The sequence below is a fragment of the Schistocerca nitens genome, chromosome 1, assembly GCF_023898315.1.
Source record: "Schistocerca nitens isolate TAMUIC-IGC-003100 chromosome 1, iqSchNite1.1, whole genome shotgun sequence".
NCBI lineage: Eukaryota > Metazoa > Arthropoda > Insecta > Orthoptera > Acrididae > Schistocerca > Schistocerca nitens.
In genome coordinates, this window is record NC_064614.1 from 834,179,917 (window position 1) to 834,200,018 (window position 20,102).

Genomic DNA, 20,102 nt, shown 5'->3' on the forward strand with positions numbered 1-20,102 from the left:
GTCTTTTGGGAGATCGTGTATGTTTTAATTCATTGTATTATGGAACGTTAAATAGTACTCATAAATAAAAATGTAAACATAATTGTAAGTGCAGGCAACATTAGTTGACACTACTCAAACTCAAAATTTTCACTAGTCACATAAAATATTCAGTAGTTGAAATTAAAAAAAAAAACTATTTTTACTTTGAAAATAAGTGGACCTTTGCATATCACAGTCAATACTGTTTTGGAATTCATAATTCAAATTTTCATTAGTATGAAAACAATGGAGTGCTACTCACCATATAGATGACACATTGAGGTCCAGACAGGTACAATGAAAACACTGTTACGCAATGAGCTGTCAGCCAAAGCCTTCTTCAGAAAGGAAACACACACACATTCACACATGCAAGCACACCTCATGCACCAATGACCACTACCTCCAGCTGATCCAACCAGAATGCAGATGCGTCCAATGGAAGCAGTAATACAGAGATGGGTGGGGGGAAGGGGAGTATATGAAGGTATGAGTCGGGGGAAAGAAGTGAGTACAGCCTGATGATGCTTGTAGGGACTAGACAGTGGTAGGCCCAGGCTGCTAGACACAGTGTCGACAGGTGAAAGGAGAAGAGCAGAGAGGAGGAAAAGACCAGTGAGACATGTTGGCAGAGAAAAGTGAACATTGAGGTTGAGGGGACATGAACTGGGAGGAACTGATAGGACAGAGGGGGGCAGAAATTGTTGGGTGGAGGCAGTATGGGGACAGTAGGTCACTACTGTAGGCTGAGGCCTGGATGATTTCAGGAGCAGAGAATGTGTTGTAGAGGTAACCCTCATTTGCACAGTTCAGAAAACCTGGTGGTGGAGACAAGGATCAAGATGGCCTTGGGTTTTGAAGCAAACATTGGAATAAAGCACATTATGATCAGCTGCCTGTGATGCCATCTAGTAGAAAGTTGCTCAGTAATGATGAAAATATAAAAAGGTGTGCAATGATTGCACCAGTGCTGCTTTCACAGGTAGCCCGGCCTCTGATGGGGTGGGATAAGCTTGAGTCAGGACTTGAATGGGAAGTGTGGGTGGGTGGAATGCGCAGATCCAGCACCTCAGTCTTCCAGAGGGATATAATGCATGTGATAGGAGGTTGGGGTTGGATGTGGCATAGGGATAGAGTAGGATGTTTTGGAGGTTGGGTGGGTGATGGACCAACCCTTTAGGAAGGGTGGGAAGGATCTTAGGTATGATGACCCTCATTTCAGGGCATCATGATAGATAATGACGGCCCTAAAGAAGGATGCGGTGTAAATGTTCTTGTCAGGGGTGCTACTGGGTGACAAAGGGCATGTCTCTTTGTAGTTGGTTCTTGGGGGCGGGGGGGGGGGGGGGATATTTCACGGGACATTTGTTTGCAGACTATGTCTGGGGGAATTGAATGTGCCTGTCTGTGAATGCCTTTGTGAGACCTTCAGCATAATGGAAAAGAGAGTTCTCGTGACTGCAGATAGACCATCCCCAGGTGGCTATGCTGTATGAGAGGGATTTTTTGGTGTAGAAGGGGTGGCAGCTTCCAAAATGCAGGCAGGCTGGCTGGTGGATTTAAAGTGGACAGAGGTATAGATGGCACTATAAGGGAAGAGGAGGTAAATTCCCAGGAAGATGGCATGCTGGGGAGGAGGATCAGGTGTAGCAGATGAGAAAGAAGATGTTGAGCTTGTGAAGGAATAAGGATAGGGTGTCTTTGCCCTAAGTTAAGATCATGAAGATGTCATCAGTCAACCTGAACCAGACCAGGGGTTTGGGGTTTTGGGAGGCTAGGAAGGTTTCCTCTAGATGGCCCACAAACAAGTTGGCATAGGAAGGGGCCATGTGGCTGCCCATGGCTGTGCCATAGATTTGTTTGTGTACCTACCCATTAAATGAGAAGGAGTTGCGTGTTAAGAGAAAGTTAGTAAGGTGTATGAAGAAAGAGGTGGTGGATTTGGAGTCAGAAGGATGTTGCGAGAGGTAGTGCTCAGTAGTGGCAAGACCATGGGCATGAGGGGTGTTGGTGTGTAGGGAAGTGATATCAGCAGTCACCAGTAGTGATCCAGGAAGTAAAGAAGTGGGGATGGTGGATACTTGGTGAAGGAAGTGGTTGCTGTCTCTGACTTGGGAGTCTTGATTTCACGAAATTGATTGGAAATGTTTGTCAATGGGGGCCGAAATTCTTTCAGTGGGTACACACTAACTGGGTACAATGGAGCACCCAGCATTGATGGGTTTGTGGATTTTGGGGAGCCTCTCCACCTAGAAACTCTGCCATAGTGATCCCAACCCAGTCCAACATAAACTCCAATTCCTGTTTAAAGGCTTATTCTGTTTCCAGAATCTCTGTCCTGAATCCATTTCCCTCATCAATCCTATGAAACCCAGCACATGCAAACATATACTACATGCTTCACAAAACCAACAATTCTACATGAAACTTTGTAGCTGGTTATTGTGCTCCCACTAAAAGAATTTTGGTCCTCATCTTGAAATCTAGCCTCCCAAGTCAGAGATACTAACCACATCCTTCACCAACAATCCACCATCCCCACCCTTTACTTCCTGGATCACTACTAGTGACTGCTGATACCACTTCCCTACATCCCCCCCCCCCCCCCCACATAAATGGTCTTGCCATTGCTGAACACTACCTCTCTTAATGTCCTTCAGATTCCAAATCCATCACCTCATTCTTCATGCACTTTACTAACTTTATTCTAACGCACAACATCTTCCCCTTTGAATGGAAGGTATAAAACAAATCTGTGGCACTTACGTGGACTTACACACACATGGCACTGTCCTATGCCACCCTGTTTATGGGCCATCTAGAGAAAACCTTCCTATCCTCCCAAAAGCTCAAACCCCTGGTCTCATTCAGTTTGACTGATAATATCTTCATGACCTGGACTTAGGGTAAAGACACCCCATCGTTATTCCTTCACAACCACAACATCTTCTTTCCCATCTACTTCAGTTGGTCCTATACCCCAGTGTGCCACCTTTCTGGAGATTGACCTCCTCCCACTGTACGGCTCCTTCCACACCTCTGTCCACATTAAACCCACCGACCAGACAAAGTACCTGCATTTTGGCAGCTGCCATCCTTTCTACACCAAAAACTCCCTGCCTGGCCATTGGGAATAATACACCTGCAGTCACAAGAACTCTCTTCCCCCTGGTGCTGTAGGTTTCACAAAGGTTTGTGCAGACAGGCACATCCCATTCCCTCAGACCAAGTCTGCAAACAAATTCCTATGTTATATCTCCCCCTGCCCCAAGAACCAACTACAAAGGAGCATGCCCTTTATCACCAATACCATCCCAGGCAGGAAGAATCGCAGCACATCCTTCTTCAGGGCTGTGATTATCTATCATCACGCCCTGAAATGAGAGACATCCTAAATAAAATCCTTCCTACACTCCCTACTGTGGTGGTCCATCACTCATCCAACCTCCACAACATCCTACTCGATCCCTATGCCACTTCCAACTACACCCCTCGGTACATGGATCATATCCGTGTGAAGATCTAGGTGATGGACCTACCCAATCTACCTACCCAACACTTCCCATTCAAGCCCTGTCATAATATCATCCGACCCCATCAGAGGCGGGGCCACCTGTGATAGCATCCATTTCATATACCACCTCTGCTCAATCACTCCACATGTTTTTATGTTGGCATGACTACTGAGGATCTGCCCACCAGGATGAATGGCCATCATGAAATGTGGTCAACAGAAGAGTAAAATGCACTGTGGCATGACATGCAACTGATCATAATGTGTTTTATTTCAATGACTGACTCACAACCCAAGCCATCCCAATCCAGCCCTCCACCATGAGGTTTTCTGAAATGCGCAGATGGATGTTAGCTGAAGAACACATTCTCTGGTCCTGAAATTGTCCTTGCCTCAGCCTAAGATAATCTACTCTCATACCCTCCACCCAACAGTTTCTGCCCCCTCTTATGTATCATCTCGCACCAATCCATTTCCCCTCACCCCAATTGTGTGCCATTTTCTGCCAATGTACTAGCTGTCTTTTCTCCTTTCTGGTCTTCTCCTTTTCTGCTCCCTGTATGTCTACCTCTCCCTCCCTTCCCTACAGCCTTCCAACACTACACCTGGCAGCCTTGTTCTGCCACTGTCCTACCTTACCCTCTGCGAGGCAGTGCTCACTGTTGCCCCCTCCCCCCCCCCCTGTACCCTGCTATCCCTTCCTCCCCTACCCCTCTCTGGATTGTTGCTGCTTCTGTTTGATGCAACTGCCTTCTGGCCGAAGTGGCAGGAGATAGAAGTCCTGTGTGCATGAAGTGTACTTATCATTACACTAGTTCTTCATGCTTTTTACTTTTTTAGTGTACTTATCATTACACTAGTACTTCATGCTTTTTACATTTTTTCTCTGTCTTTTTCGGTTATAATTGCTTTTCATCAGCATTTTCTTCTTCCTCACCATCAGATGTGTGTGTATCACTATCAACAAATATACTAATGTCATCCATACTGCAGCCTGACTCAATCCATTCCTCCCCATGTTTGAAATCTGAGATCACTGAAATTGTTCTTTTCTTATGCACTTTCAGCTTTCTGCATATCTCTATTTTAATTTGCTGCCTGTGTTTCTTCGCAATGTCAGATTGTTCTTTCATTAGTTTTTGTGATTCTGCTCTCTCAGTTTTTAGTCTTTCTCTTTCTATCTGGAGCTGTTTCTTCTTCTCATGATATTTCTGCCATTGGTCGGAAGTCAAAACTCTTCAAATTTTTTTATCTTCTTTTCACTATATTTTTTGTATTTTGTGGCCAAAATAATGTGTGTTTAAATGGTGAAGGAATCAGTTTGTACCCTTGCTTGCTATTAATACTTCCACCTGATCATTACTGGGAAATATAACGAATTTTTACTGAGTTCTTGGATGTGAATGTTGTGTTGGTCTCTTCTCTTTGTTTATTTCAGTTTTGGTTCGCCATGCATCTTCCACTTTTTTATTTTCAGTTCCTTCATTATTCTGTTTTTCCTCTGGGATGGCAGTTCTTTCTTCCATTTCTTCACCCTGATATTCCTCAGAGTGGTTTGTGTGATTGACTTCTTCAGCATACTGGTACACAAAGAATTATCACAATTGTTTTTAATTTCCTTCCAAAGCAAAAACAAAGACTGGTCATTCATATTTCCCTCTCACATACTATTAGAAGACTCAAGCTAGAAAAAGTTAATGAAAGCCAGAAAGTTTATCTTTCTCAAAGTATTTTTCAGGAGATTCTAATCCAACTCTAAAGCTTAATTCTTCAGAGGTGCCAGGTCTGTAAGTGGGAGGCATAAAATCACCACTCACTGATGGGATTTTTGAGTAGTCTACGGCCTCTGGATTTCATGGAACAAGTCCAGTTGCCCTGAATCCAGTCTGCAGGATGGAAGGTGTAATGAACTCATCCAAAGTCTGTTCTAATAAGGGTGCAAAATGAACCTGCTTAATCATTGGTTGATAAGAGTGTTGCACTCACCAGTGAAGCACTTTGTCTTCTGTCTTTCCTCTAACACATGGAAGACAGCAATGTCCACAGTCTGAAGAATTTGGAAGCAATGCTGTAAGTATTATACAATAATCATTACAAAACTTGCTAGTGTGAAAGGGAACATGTGGTTCATACCCACCAAGAAACACAATGGCTAGCAATGGTATTTTCTTTTCTAGGAGATAAGGCTGGAACACATTTGCAATACATTCAAACAACAGTGCGCCCATTATCCAACCTGTTTAAGATTTACCTATTCACTATATTTTGACTCTCCTAATTTCTGCGGTACTGTGATGTATTTTAACACCACTGATGGAGGTGCTAATTTCTCTGGTAATTTCTGTGGTACTGTGATGTATTTTAACACTATTGATTGAAGTGATAGTTGCCTTTGCATTACCAGTAACCAAAACCACTAGAATTTTTTTTAATCACCATTCAATTACTGGTAGACATTTTTTTCTCCTCTTGGGGCTGACACTTTGTTTCCATCAGGCTCAAAAAGAAAATAGTTTCAACTAGCTTTCAGGACCATTGAGAATTGTCTCAAAATTGTTTTCTATTAAATAGACATCTACCTCAGCATACCATCTCTTTACAGTTTCCTCCTTTACTCCTGCCCTACTTGAAGTATGATTCTGTGCCATTCTAATGCCAATATTAGAATGGCACTTTTAGGTTTTCCCTGGACAGTCACACATAAAGGGATTTTTCCATTTCAGTTGTTCAATGAGGTGCTGCACACTATCCATACGTTCAGGTTTTGTAATGGTAAATCTAGCCATAGCTGTAGTAACAATCCATTGTACTAGTATGCCCCCTTTATTCTTTGGTAAGAACTGTGTCTTGATCCATCTGATGATTTCTATGCATTTTCCTCTGACTTTGTACGTTAAGGTAATTCAAGGAACTGAGAAATTTTTTGCTGCTATAGCAACAGCCATTCCACTAAATACAGTGTCAATGGTATGCTACATTTGTTCCTCTGGTTAACTGAGCATCTTCCACTTCACTTGAGGCATTGTGATGACCTACATAGGAGAAAAACATGAAGTCACAAATGTACTTCGTCAGAGCACTGTGTGACAAAGCAAGCAGGGATCTCTTTACTTCCTCTCTTGTTTTGTCATCTGCCTCCTTAAATCTATTTTTCATTTTTGACTAATTACCAGTAACCTACATGAGTATAATCTGCATTGTCATAGAAGAGAAAGGTTGGCCCTCAGTCTTAAGAAATATAGCACCAGATCTAATTTTGTGCTTAGTTTTGAGTATTAATCAATTTCCTAAATTATTTTGACTATTCCTAGTTAATATCCTTCATTATAGGGTGAAATCAGTAATTGTTTCATTACTTACATTCTACTGTTGACTTACAAACAAATATAAATTCTGTACTAATTATAAACATTTGGAAGAAGAACTGTTAGGATTCTTAACCCTTTCAGACCTGGCGTCCAGTATGTTGGACACTGAATTTTATACACATTTTATAACAGTAAACGGTTTCATTCACCATTGAAAACCAGTTGCCTGTTTACTGGACATCTCTTGTGTTAAGCTCCATGCATCTTGCTACCCTCTGTTGCTGGAACTGTGTACTGCATCAAAAAACAATCAAGATGGCAGACCCGTTGCGAAATGCTCCAGGTAGGTCATACTTACGTGTTAAATATTGCAATATACACATTTTCTGGTGCTCAAAAAATATATTGGGTAAGAGCCATATGTAGAGATTGCGTTTAATGTAAGAGATGTGAGATTATGAACATAATTGAGCTATTTTGACACTAAATTACGTCGTCCAAAATTCCAGACATCAGGATTTGGCGGTAATATTTTTTCCGTAATAACCCGCAGTGAAGGCATTGATATAATGGTTGTTTTCAGCCTACTATTGTCTTATAACACCATTTCAATTAATGTTGCATTTCTCTTTAGAGTCATAGCATAATATATTAGCTAATAAATTATTTTGTCTGTGGTATCCAGTAATTAGCTTTGTATTTTATGGCGTTTTCATCTGTAACATACACGGTAGTGTGCAAAAACTCGGTTTTTGCTTGTAGATCACAGGAAGGTATATGACACAACAAATCCAGATCACATTAAGGAGATCCTGGACCTCTTAGCAGCAGGAGATGTTTCTGATATCGATATTTCAGATGACGAAGGTGATCTTGAAAATATTCAAGGCGCTGTTTCCGCAACTCCAAGCATGGGAAGTGAGAAAATGACAACGAAAGATGATTTGTTGGTGATGCAATTTGAATTCACAGGAGGTGCAGTGGAGGTACCGTCAGTTCATAATGATCTAGAAGGTGACTAAGAGCCACATGAGCTATCGGTACCTGCAGAGACTGTATGTAATAGTGAACCAGTATATGATTATCTGACTAGGAAAGAAGAAAGAAAGTATAGACTTCACCCTTGGTCACCTTCTATTCATTTTGAGCATCAAGAAATTGAAGAAGAACCTGTCCGTTACTTTATGAAATACATAACTGAACAAGAATGGGAAATGTTTTCGAGAAACACAAATATATATGCATTACAGTCGTGTTATACAAATTTTAAACCAACTAATCCAGATGAAGTAAAAGCACTCACTGGCCTGCATATAGCGATAGGAAACTTGAAATTTCCTCGAGTGAGACTTTTCTGGGACAAGTTTGTTGGAATAGGTTTATTCTTAGATTCTATGACTAGAGATAGCGTTTTCAGTTGTGAAATGCTCTGCATATTGTAAACAATTTGGAACGCCCTGCAAACTCAAATGACGCATTGTATAAAGTTCGCCCTCTGTACAGTGCCATGAGAAGAAGATGTTTAGAACTCTCCCTTGTAGAATCTTTATGTATTGATGGACAGACGGTTCCATTCAAAGGTCAGCAGTATGTGAAAGGCAAGCCGTGTCCTTGGGGAATTAAAATATTTGTTTTTGCTGGAACATCTGGTGTTGCTTATGACTTCCTAATATATCAGGGTAGTGCAACTGAGCTTGTTGAACTGAACAAGAAACTATTCGGTTTAGGTGTGTCTGTTATTCTCCATTTGTGTGACAGAATAAAAAGTGAAGGAAAGAAGCTATATTTTGACAATTACTTCTCTTCTTATAATCTAAAACACAGAAAAATTTTTGCTATTGGAACAGTTTGTGTAAACAGGTTTTTTTCTCCTATGTTGATAAATGACAAAGATATTAGAAAGAAGGAGAGAGGATTTTCTGACCAGGTTGTCAGTAGAGGCAATAATGTAGTCCTGACAAAGAGGCTTGATAACAGAACTGTGGTATTGGGTTCGAATTTTGTTGGAATAGGTAAAGAAGACATTGTTGAACAATGGGACAAAACCTCAAGATCATACGTAAAAATCAGGTGCCCTGAAGTTGTTAAATTGTATAACGAATCAATGGGTGGAGTAGACTTGTTTCATCAGCTGATTGGATTGTACAGATGTTATAACGTCAAGTTTAACAAATATATTTCAGAACGACACAACACACATAAGTCACAGAGTAAGTTGACAAGCAAGACATGTGTACACGTTAGCATTCGAATGAGCACTGAGTCCCAGTCTAGCGGCCACTGCTCAGCTGGCCGCTTAGGTGGAGCAGTTGCTGCATGGCTGGCAGACAGCGCCGCATGTAGAGGACGCACGTAATTGCGCGGCGGCACTTTGAATGATCGGTGAGTCACAACAACAGATCATTATTACATTCTGAAAATGGACTCTAAGAATGCTGATTCATGCTGTTGATTTTGCTTTGGTCAACAGCTGGTTAGAATATCGAAAACACTGTTCAGTGAAAAAAATTCAAGACAACAAAGTACTCGACTTACTGCATTTTAGAACGAGTGTAGCTGAAAGTCTTGTGAGAGCAGGGCAAACAAAGAGAAGAAGAGGTAGGCCAAGCAGTGAAGAAGCTGGAAAAGAGGCTCAACAGAAAAGATCCAGAGCAGAGAGACGACCTCAATCAAATGTACAATACGATGGTATTAACCATCTCCCAGTGGTACATCAACGCAAAGATGGAGGTAGATGCAAAAACACACCATGTCAAGGGAAATCAAAAATAATCTGTTCAAAATGTGATGTTCACCTTTGCCTAAAAAAAGATGCTAATTGTTTTGTGGCCTTTCATACAAAATGGATGTAAAGAAAACTGTCTTCTGTAAGTGTTCAACTTATTAACTGTTCTATAAATCACAATACCAGTAGTTAAAATTATTAACGTAATTTATAGATTCCTGTATTTTGTAAAAAAATTCCACTTTTGAAAAGATTTTGCTGTATAATTTGTAACTACTGACTTCTTATTTCACATTACCAACACCTCTGAGACCCAGTGTCCAATTTATTGGACAACGTTTCATTTTTTAAACCAAGTATGACATATTGAAATGTTGCTCAAATATACGATAAAGTGAATTTTTTTTTTTTCTATTTTTAAAATAATTAATTTGGCTCTATACGAAAACATATTGGCAAAGCCATCCCTTAATTAATTCCAAAATAATTACCTGATTTGTCAAAAGTATTGTTTGCGTAACTATATCTGTTAATTTCATTATTTAAACAAATAATTCAGCCTATCCTTTGTGGTAGAAGGAACTATTAAAAAGAAGGAAATTTTCATTGTATTCAGTTAGATGAGTGAGTTCTGTTTTAATTGTAATTTCTGTAACTTAAACATCAAACAATGTGTAGTTTCACTGCCTATTATTGTGAGGATATACAAAGGACTGATGTTTGGTCCCAAGACAGTAAGTCCAAGGCCGATTTTCAGTGGTAAATTATATACTGTTTCAACCAACAGCAATGCATCAACTTAATAGTGGAATTAGTGTAACACAAATTGGCCGTGTGTTAAAACAATGACAGTGTCTATTCAGTTTATTTGAGAAATAGTGTCATATGCACCTTATTATTCTGCAAGAACTGTGAACAGTGTGGTTAGGTTTTCACTGCTCATAGATATCCAACAGCAAACTATTGTAGCAGTATGCTGATGATTGCCTGCAAACTATTAATGAGGCTTATCAAAAGTTAACCAATAGTGAACTGGCCTTACCACCGTGTAATATTGGGGAGGGGGGGGGGGGGTTGTGAACAGTGAAGGTAAAGAACTGTGAAACGTAACTGTGTAACTGTCAGCTACATCATTTACAGTAGTCAGTGTTGAACTTCCACACCCCCCCCCCCCACCCCCCACTCCCAATTTTTCAGCCCGTATAACTATGTAGTACGTCAACACTGAGGACTATCAACAAAGGAACAAAGCAGGAGAATGTCACAACTGGTAGTTGATTACCTGAGCTCTGCTACTTGGCATGTTACATATCAGTGGTTGACATAGGGTGTCAACTACTAGATTGATACATTTTACAACAAATTTAACACAACATCTACAGAACTACACTTTTGAGAAAGCAAGACATGCAAACAGTATCAAAAAAATATTGAAATTTATCAACTTAACTGTAATAGTTTTGGATATACTACCTAAAGCAACATTTGAAAATTTGTGTTGGATCGGGACTTGAACCCAGATTTCCTACTTATCACAAAAATCACCTTGCTATTACAGCATGCCCCCCAAACCAACCCAAAGTTTCATATGTCACACACCTATCTATCACGTGGTTAAATTAAACTTTTCCTATTTAACACATTATAACACAGAGACTAATTGCTGTATGAGTACCAGACTTGATAGCATTAATGTCAAGGACATGGGGAAGAGAAATAATGCAGAATCAATTCAACTGAAACACTTTTTATGTGCTGCTAAAGTACATCATGTCATTACATACCGGTACCGTTACTGCAACAAAAGGTGCTCAATATGGCGCCCATCAGTCTTCATGTAGCCCCACAACCAGAAATCACTGGGAGTGAGACCAGGTGATTGTGCTGGCCAAGCATTTGGAAATGATTGGCTGGTAATTTGATCGTTTCCAAATGTGTTTCAGAGAAGCAGGGGAACTTCATGAGCAATGTGTGTGTGTGTGTGGGGGGGGGGGGGGGGGGGGCATCTTCCATGAAAACTATTGAGGTCAATGGGTCTCTCTCCTCTAGTGTGGGTATGACATGCTGATGAAGTAACTCTAGCCAGTCACACTGCATGTCTTTGGTCCTTGAATGCCAAGCTGTTCCAAAATGAATGGGCCAATAATGAACATAGCCGTGAAGCCAACTATACGATGACATGTTCAAGGTACAGAGGAACTTTATGCGCAGTGACTGGAGGTCAAGATCCTCATACTCAGCAATTCTGTGTGTTCACCTCACCTGTCAGAGGAAATTAGCTTTGTCTGTCCATAGGATGGTCCAGGACCAGCCCTCATCACATTCAATCCTTGCGAGAAAGTGGACAGTGAAGTCAACACGTCATTGTGCTTCCTGTGGTGCAAGCTGCTGTACGACATGGATCTTGTACAGATACCACTTGAGAATGGTTCAAAGCATATTATGTACAGTGGACCAAGGGGTGTTCAACAGTCATGACACAGCAAGTGGACTGCCTGACAATCGGGGATTGCACAAAGTGATTTCATCAACCACCTGTAGTGCAACCGGTCATCTTCCTCTTCACAGACTGATGCCCAGTTCATCAATAGATTCAGACTTCTTCATCATGCTTCATACAGCAGGTGGAGAAAGAGGACCCATCCAGAATCCTTTCAACCAGCGATATTATCAAAGTGCAGCTGCAGCATTAGTGTTGTTTGATAATAGAGCTTCACCAATAATGCCCTGCTCCTTTTGTCCAAGCTCACATTGAACATATAAACCAAGTGCACTGAGACTGGTCAGGTGTGTGAGACTATGAATCACGATGACTGATCAAGGCACCTGGTGGCCATGGTCAGAACGGAAAGGTTGTGCCGTGACACATGGAAATCATGCACCCCATATTCTAGACATTAATGCTGCCAAGTTTGGTACTTGTATGGCAATTAGTTTCCATGTTATAACATGTTAAATAGTTTAATTATAACCATCTGGTATTTCTTCTGACAAATTTGTGGGAACTTCAGATGCAGGTGGGTGTAGAATATAGGATACATGATACATACATAGAGTAACACACTTTTTATTAAAGACATTTGCATTATACGTCCACCCATAAACAGAACACAGTGCTTACTAAACAGTCAGAGAGAGTCCTCAAACAGCTGTCGGTGGTCAGTGATGTTGTTTTGGTCAATAGTCATCACAGAGCTGCCTCACCCCCTCCCCTTCCCCAGCAGTGCAGGGCATGGGTGAGGAAATGAAGAAGTTGTGCTGAGGTCAACAAGGTGACACAGTGGTGGTGGTCAGACAGTGTCAGGTGTCATGCGTGGCAAGTTCACGTGACCAGCCTTGTCATGGCTGGCCTGGAAGGAGGCACAGCTGGACCATTTCTTGCAGGTGTGAATCTCTTCCTGACCAGCCCTGTTGTGTCTGGGGTAGGAACCAGTGAAGTTGGTAATGTCATGTGAAGATCGGCACCAGACGGTGATCGAGCTGCGTTCCGGTGTGTAATGCTGAAAAGAGTGGTGACAGGGTGCTGTGCAGCCAGAGTGGCATGAGCAAATATGTCAGTGGTGGAGGAGAAACACATTGTACTGTTGTGTGTTTTGTTGCAGCGCAGATGCTGTGGAAGGGGGAATAGTCATGGAGAGATGTTGGGTAAGTGTGACAGGTCAGCAGGACCAGGGTAATGCATGGGCAGCCACACTCATTTCCATGACAGTTGTGTCGATACTGTGAGCTGCTTATACACTATGTTGAGGGTAGCAGATGTGTCGTTATTAAGTTGTGTGAGCAACACAGTCTCCATATAGAGTGCATTCGATGACACACCCTTGTCATCATAGTGTTGGCGAATCATCAAGAACTCGCCAGCTGAAGAGGTACACTGCTTGAGTGTGTCGATGGATGTAGATTGTCTTCATGCTGTTTGTCTTAAATAATCGATATACCAGGTACGGTTGGAAGTACCAGAGCAAAAGTTCCTGGGATGCAGTAGTCCATGTTGAAATACAGGAGCAAGGCATGATGTACAAACAAGGAGAGCTGAAATTGGCGTAAAAAGTCTATTGCTAGGTCTGGTTTTATGATGCCCTTACGAGAGAATGTCCATGTGAGGTGGAGAGATGATGACAGTTGCAGAGTCCGGGTCATCAATCCATGAAAAGTGGTAGATGAGCTGGCAGCTTTGTGCAGTTGCAATGCCGTAGGCTTGACCATTGTCAATGAGAGGCGAAGTGGAAGCAAGATGATGTCAGATGTGATGTCTGCTGGAAAATGGTTCATCGAAAGTGTGACAGGTGGAAGTGGAAGCCTAGCAGAACACTCATCAGAATTCGAGTTGGTGAAAAGTGAAAAGTGCAGTCGTTGTCAGGGAAGTGAGAGAAGATTCACTGCAATGCAGAACACTGAGGTGACTACAGTAGTCTTCTTAACTATATAAACTTATTGTGCTACTGAGTAGTCACTAAATGGGTGACAGTCGTGCAGCATGTGGGGTGTGGTCACACGGCGCGAAGTTGTTTGTTTTGATGGTTGCTGCAGGGGCATACATTGTATGACGCCAACAGAAGCTGCTCTTCCTGAGTGCCGTGGGGTCGACTGCGTGTGGCAGCTTGACAGGCGTGGTGCAGTGGATTACGTTCTGCACAGGCGAAAGCCTAGCGTGCGCAGTGGCGTTCTCCCCAGGCCTGGGTGCGACACAGATTTGGATGTTTTGTGCAAGTGCGTGAACGGTATGCTTATCAGAAATCTAAACACGCCATGGTGCAATGCGGATGGCGATGTCCTGCACAGGCGCAGAGCAGGTCGCAGGGAGGTGGGTGTATGTTAACATGTGAAGGTCATCGTTCCAACTGGACGCTGTGACGTCAGAATCAGAAGCGATCAGGCAGTCAGTTGGGCTCTGCTGCCGTGTGGAAGGATGCCAAAGCTGTTGCTGTGACGCAAGGTGGCGTGCATTGTTGTTAACACCGAGAATAGATTGTCATGTTCGGTGGAATGTTCTTGATGTGAATGTTTATTAGCAACACCACAAGTTAGAAGTGAACTGTCAAAATCGTCCAAATTAAGCATTAGAAAAAACAGTGGCGGTGAGAAGGTGCGCACTGCCCATAATAATGAAATGAATCACGTAAATTGTGGATGTATCCATGTTCCGAAGAAAAATAGCAAAATACATGTTCTTGCAGATGGTAAAGGAATCGCCCAAAATTTTACGTAATGCTCACCAAAAACTTGATGTAACTGGCATTGTGAAACCAGGAGCGCCTTTATCTGAAATTCTAAAGAACTGTGAAAGCTCCTTACAGTCTGGAAGCAAGTGTATAGTGATAGGAGGCGCAAACATCTACTGTAATGAAAGTAGGTGGACAATGAGAGTTTTGAAAGACAAATTTAAAATAAACCACGAATTACCTTTTTTGTTGTTGCTATTCTATGGAGTCATGATTTAACAGAAAAATCGTGTGTTAATATTGAAATCATGAACACTAATTGAAAACTACGAAAAATAAATCATTTCCCAGTGCAACTTTCATACCAGTTTCGCACCACTGTACAAAACATGTTCTGCACCGAAATAGCAGAGGTAGATATGCCATGTGTGCTGAAATAATGAAAGCTGTTCTATCAACAAGTAAAGTAAACAGTATCCCAATTCCCTGCCAGCTGTGACAAGTACTGATGATCCAACCATACTTGTGCAAATAATAGATTACTCAACAGGAACACTACTACAAATTTCTGGTGCAGCAACAATGGAATCTCAAAATGCAACCATCAAACCTGTAGCTGCTGTCCCCTGCATTCACCAGCAGCAGCAACAGAAATTTCATCTACTTTTGGCCTTGTGTCAGTGACTCAAGATGCTTCATCAGTCTTAGTCCCTCCACAATCAACAGCAGTGCAAGACCCTGCTCCATCTGATGTGCCTCCACCATCATCAGCAGTAGCAGAGGTTAGGAGAAGTAGTAGAAGAACCAGGAAATGCACAACTCTACAGAATTCTTGGTACCCAACCTCAGTTTCACGACTAACTTAAGTAAAAATCCGAAGGTACACTGCCTATAATATGTAATTTCAAGTAACAACAAAAAAGTGACATCAGAGAAATGAGTTTAAGAAATGACAAACTTTGTATTTTTCATCATAACGTAATGGGTCTAAGAAACAAATGATAGAACAGATTTTGAGAATGCAATGAGCTCTTTTAATCTGAGGGCAGTTGTTGACTTTCCCACAAGGGTGACTAAGAACTGCACAAGCCTGATTGAAAAATTTTTTGTAGACAATAACAGAATAGATAAGATATGTGTAACACCAATATTAAATGTCATTTCTGACCTTGATGGGCAGTTGTTAAAAATGCATAATGTAAGCACGGCTAACAATAGCAGTTTTACCAATAGTGCATTTATACTCATCAATAGTGGGAGTCTGGATACCTTCAGCAGATATTTGCAGCAGTTGGAATGGAACACAGTAAACCTGGCTAAAGATGTAAATGATAAATTTAACATACTACTGAATAAATTTGTTACCATTTTTGAAGCTGTATTTCCCAAGAGAATTTCAAGAAACTCCAATCTGAGCGACTACAGGAGACAATGGCTCCCTAAGGGAGAATGCCTTATGTTTCACTCAGTAATTCTAACAAACATCAGGATAGGGAGCACTACAAATTATACTGTAGCATCCTAAAGAGTGTCATTAAAAATTCCAATAGCAAGTTTATTAAATCTAAAATTAACAATTCAAATAACAAAATAAAAGCTATTTGAAAGGTGGTCAAAACGGAGACAGGAAAAATTACAGATACAGACAGTATCGAAGTGTGTCATAATGGACATGTGGTAGATGAAGGTGATATAGTTGTCAATATCTTTAACAACCATTTTTTGACAGCAGCAAATCAAATTGGTTGTAAAGGGTCTAGAGTGGAAGCCACAAGTCTTCTACAGAAAGCAGATCAGAAGAAAATTAGTCAGCTGCATGTATCCAGTATTACAGCTGAAGAGAATGTAATAAGGCAAATAAAATATAAAAATTCGACTGGTGTGGATAATATAAATTTTTTATTATTGATAAATAGATAGATGGTTATTCGACTCTCATTACAAAGATTTATGTGAAAAGTATTTAACACTGATGGACAAAAGAAGCTTTATGCTCTTCGTTTATTAGTTTTAGCCCTGCGGCAGGCACGCTTAAGATTGTAGCGTCAGAGGGCGCGAGCGGCACTCAGTGCCGCCTACATTTAAATACGAGGGCTATCCACAAAGTACATTACGTTTTCGTTTGTGTCCATTAGGGGTGGGGCTAGCGCGGCCATCTTGGTGTCATGGCATTTCGCCGCTCAGTCGGCATCCTGCCGTGCTAGTGAGAGGTTCGTGCTGTACTCCGATGAGTTACTGTGACAGTTTGAAATGTCAGCGTTAATTGAAAATGCTGCGAAGTGTGAAGTGCGTGCTGTAATAAGGTTTCTGACTGCAAAAAACTGTACAGCGATAGAAATCTATCGGCAGCTTTATAAAGTGTATGGGGACAACATAATTACTGAAGGTGGAGTGCGTCAATGGGTCATAAAATTTAAAAATGGCCGAACTAACGTTCACGACGAAGAGCAAAGTGGAAGACCCAGCATAGTGACTGCTGATCTTGTCGAAAAAGTCGATGCCACGGTCCGTGAAAACCGTAATTTCACAATAACGGAACTCTCTATGAGTTTTCCACAAATTTCACGAAGTTTGTTGCACGAAATCATTACAGAAAAGCTTGGTTACCACAAGTTTTGTGCAAGATGGATACCAAAAATGTTGACAGAGATTCACAGAAATCAGCGAATGGCTGCAGCATTAACGTTTTTGGACGCTTACGAGAAAGATGGCGACTCATTACTCGATCACATCGTTACTGGTGACGAAACATGGGTTAAGCATGTGAACTGCGAGACAAAATTGCAGTCAATGCAGTGGGGACACACAAATCCCCCCCCAAAAACCCAAGAAATGCATGCAGACAATGTCGACAAGGAAGGTGATGGCGACTGTCTCTTGGGACAGAAAAGGTGTGATTTTTGTGGATTTCCTGGAAAGAGGCACTACAATAAACTCTCAAAGGTATTGCCAAACTCTACACAACCTCAGAAGAGCAATACAAAACAAGCGCAGGGGAAGTTGGGCTCAAAGATCTTGCTGATTCACGACAACACCCGGGCCCACACGGCAAATGCCACTCGTGAAGTTCTCGAATCTTTTAAGTGGGAGTTGTTTCCTCATCCACCGTACAGTCCCGACTTCCACTTATTCCCAGCAATGAAGAAGTGGTTGGCTATGCAGCGTTTTGATGACGACGCACAGCTTCAAGAAGAGGTAATCACGTGGTTGAAGGCGCAGGAGGCTGATTTTTAGGACGAAGGAATTTCTAAGCTCGTCCATCGCTAAGATAAGTGCCTTAATTTAAATGGCAACTATGTAGAAAAGTAGTATTTAAGTGTGGCTTTCATCTGTATATAATAAAAAAAATTTCCAATACTTTTTTATTTTTAATTCCAAAACGTAATGTATTTTGTGGATAGCCCTCGTACATAAAAAAGCAGTTTTTTTATTTTTAGGTGGAATTAATTATTTATTGTTTATAACATCATTCTTAACAGCAACTTTTAATATGATCTGTAAACATATATCCAAGGTGCATGGGAAAATTAAAATTGTTACAGAATATCTGACATACGTTTCCAGGATATTTCCTATGTACTACTTTAATAACAAATTCTAAATAAATTATAACCACAGATGTGATTTACTATTGTTAAAGAAAGTTTTACAAAACCTGTAATATGTATAAAACGTTTGTAGTAATAATAAAGAATAAGGCAATCAGTAAATACATATCAAGAATCACACACTTTCTCCCTCCGGTGAAGGTCTGCAATCATTACATGTGACAACATTGTGACAATGTTGCTTGCAAACGAATCTTTTGCAGCTATTGCAAGTGAAAGTAGTTTTATTATTTTTTTTACCACCACAAAGATGGCACCCCCCACACCTTCTTACAGTCTCATCGTGATTGGCGGGAATTGATTGATGAGGTGACAGAAATCCTTGAATATCTTGTGGTAGAGTAGAGAGCTGAGCCCTTTCTTTCAAAAGGCAGTCCATCAGAGCCAAGGCCGGGTTTGTTAGGTAGCTTCTTCTTCTGAATCTTTTCTCTGGATTGTTTGCAAAAAACAAGGCCTGGAAATGTATCCCAGCAATATCCAGATAACGAAAAAACAAATCTAATGGCCATCTTCTTGTGGTCCTTTGTGTAGAGTAGGATGTACACATATAATCCACAGTAACGACTCCACCTTTTGTTGCATTGTAGTCCAAATTTATTACAGACTTGCCTGTAGCGGTGTCGATTTCAGCAGTTTCATGTACTGACGACAGGGAAAGAACAGCCTTGTTCCTTTTTGTTTGGCACGAAACAAGACAGAAGTCATCTTAACATACGAAATGACAATTTCCAATTTTTCGCTATCTGTTGGGCAAAAATTCCGGAGGAATTTCCTTCTTGTTCTTTTTCAATGTGCCAATGAACGTTAGCCCATTTTCTAAAAGATGCTGGGCTACAGGGTAGTAGTTGTCCGTAGTTACATTCCTGTGAGTTCCCTTGATTGGCTCAACCAATCTCTTCACAATATCCATTGGCTGGTTAGATGCAACATATGGTCCAGGATTGTGTCTGCCGCAGTATACTTCAAAATTAAAAGTATAAAATGTCTTGCTCTCGCACAACGCATACAACTTCAATCCATACTTAGCGGGCGCTATTGGGTATGTACTGAACAAAACCACAACGTCCGCGAAATGGGACAAGCATTTCGTCTCTGGTTGTGAACTCCCCCGAACTGTAGTTATTTCTGCAGTTCTTCAGAAATGCTGCGTGGAGATTGCGGATGGCAGCAAGTTTATCAGTTGCTAGTCGTTCTTTTCTTGTAGAAGTATCGTCAAACCTGAGTGACCGTAGCAAGAACAGAAAGCGCTTGTAGCTAAATGCTGCCCTTAGAATAATCATTCCTGTTCCATTTTATGCCCACAGTTTTAATACATTTGTGCGTCCTCCTTTTTGTACAGCAGTGAGAAACAGTGCTCCTAAAAGAGCCGTTATTTCAGAAGCAGAAGTAGTTTTGCAATCTCTAGCCCTTGAGTAATTCATAGATGATCTCTTATTATTTATGTACTTGTTTGTGTTTGCAACGACATAATCAATTATCTCGGGATCAAACAATTTGAGAAAACTTTCAATTTCAGTTTTAGCTTCTCTGCCATTGCATTTCGGGCCAGGTAGGACTTTGATTATATTCTTACATTTTGGTTTCCCTGGTAGTGCTAACGGATTATTTATCCACAAAGTTTCTTGGTCCTTACCAATATAAAAATGGCAGTCATCATATGGTATTCCTTTCACTTCATTCCCGTCAACGCATGACTGCTCAGATTCGTTGGAATGATATGCAGTTTCAATTATTTCTGCTTCCTCATCGCTGTCAGAGAAATAT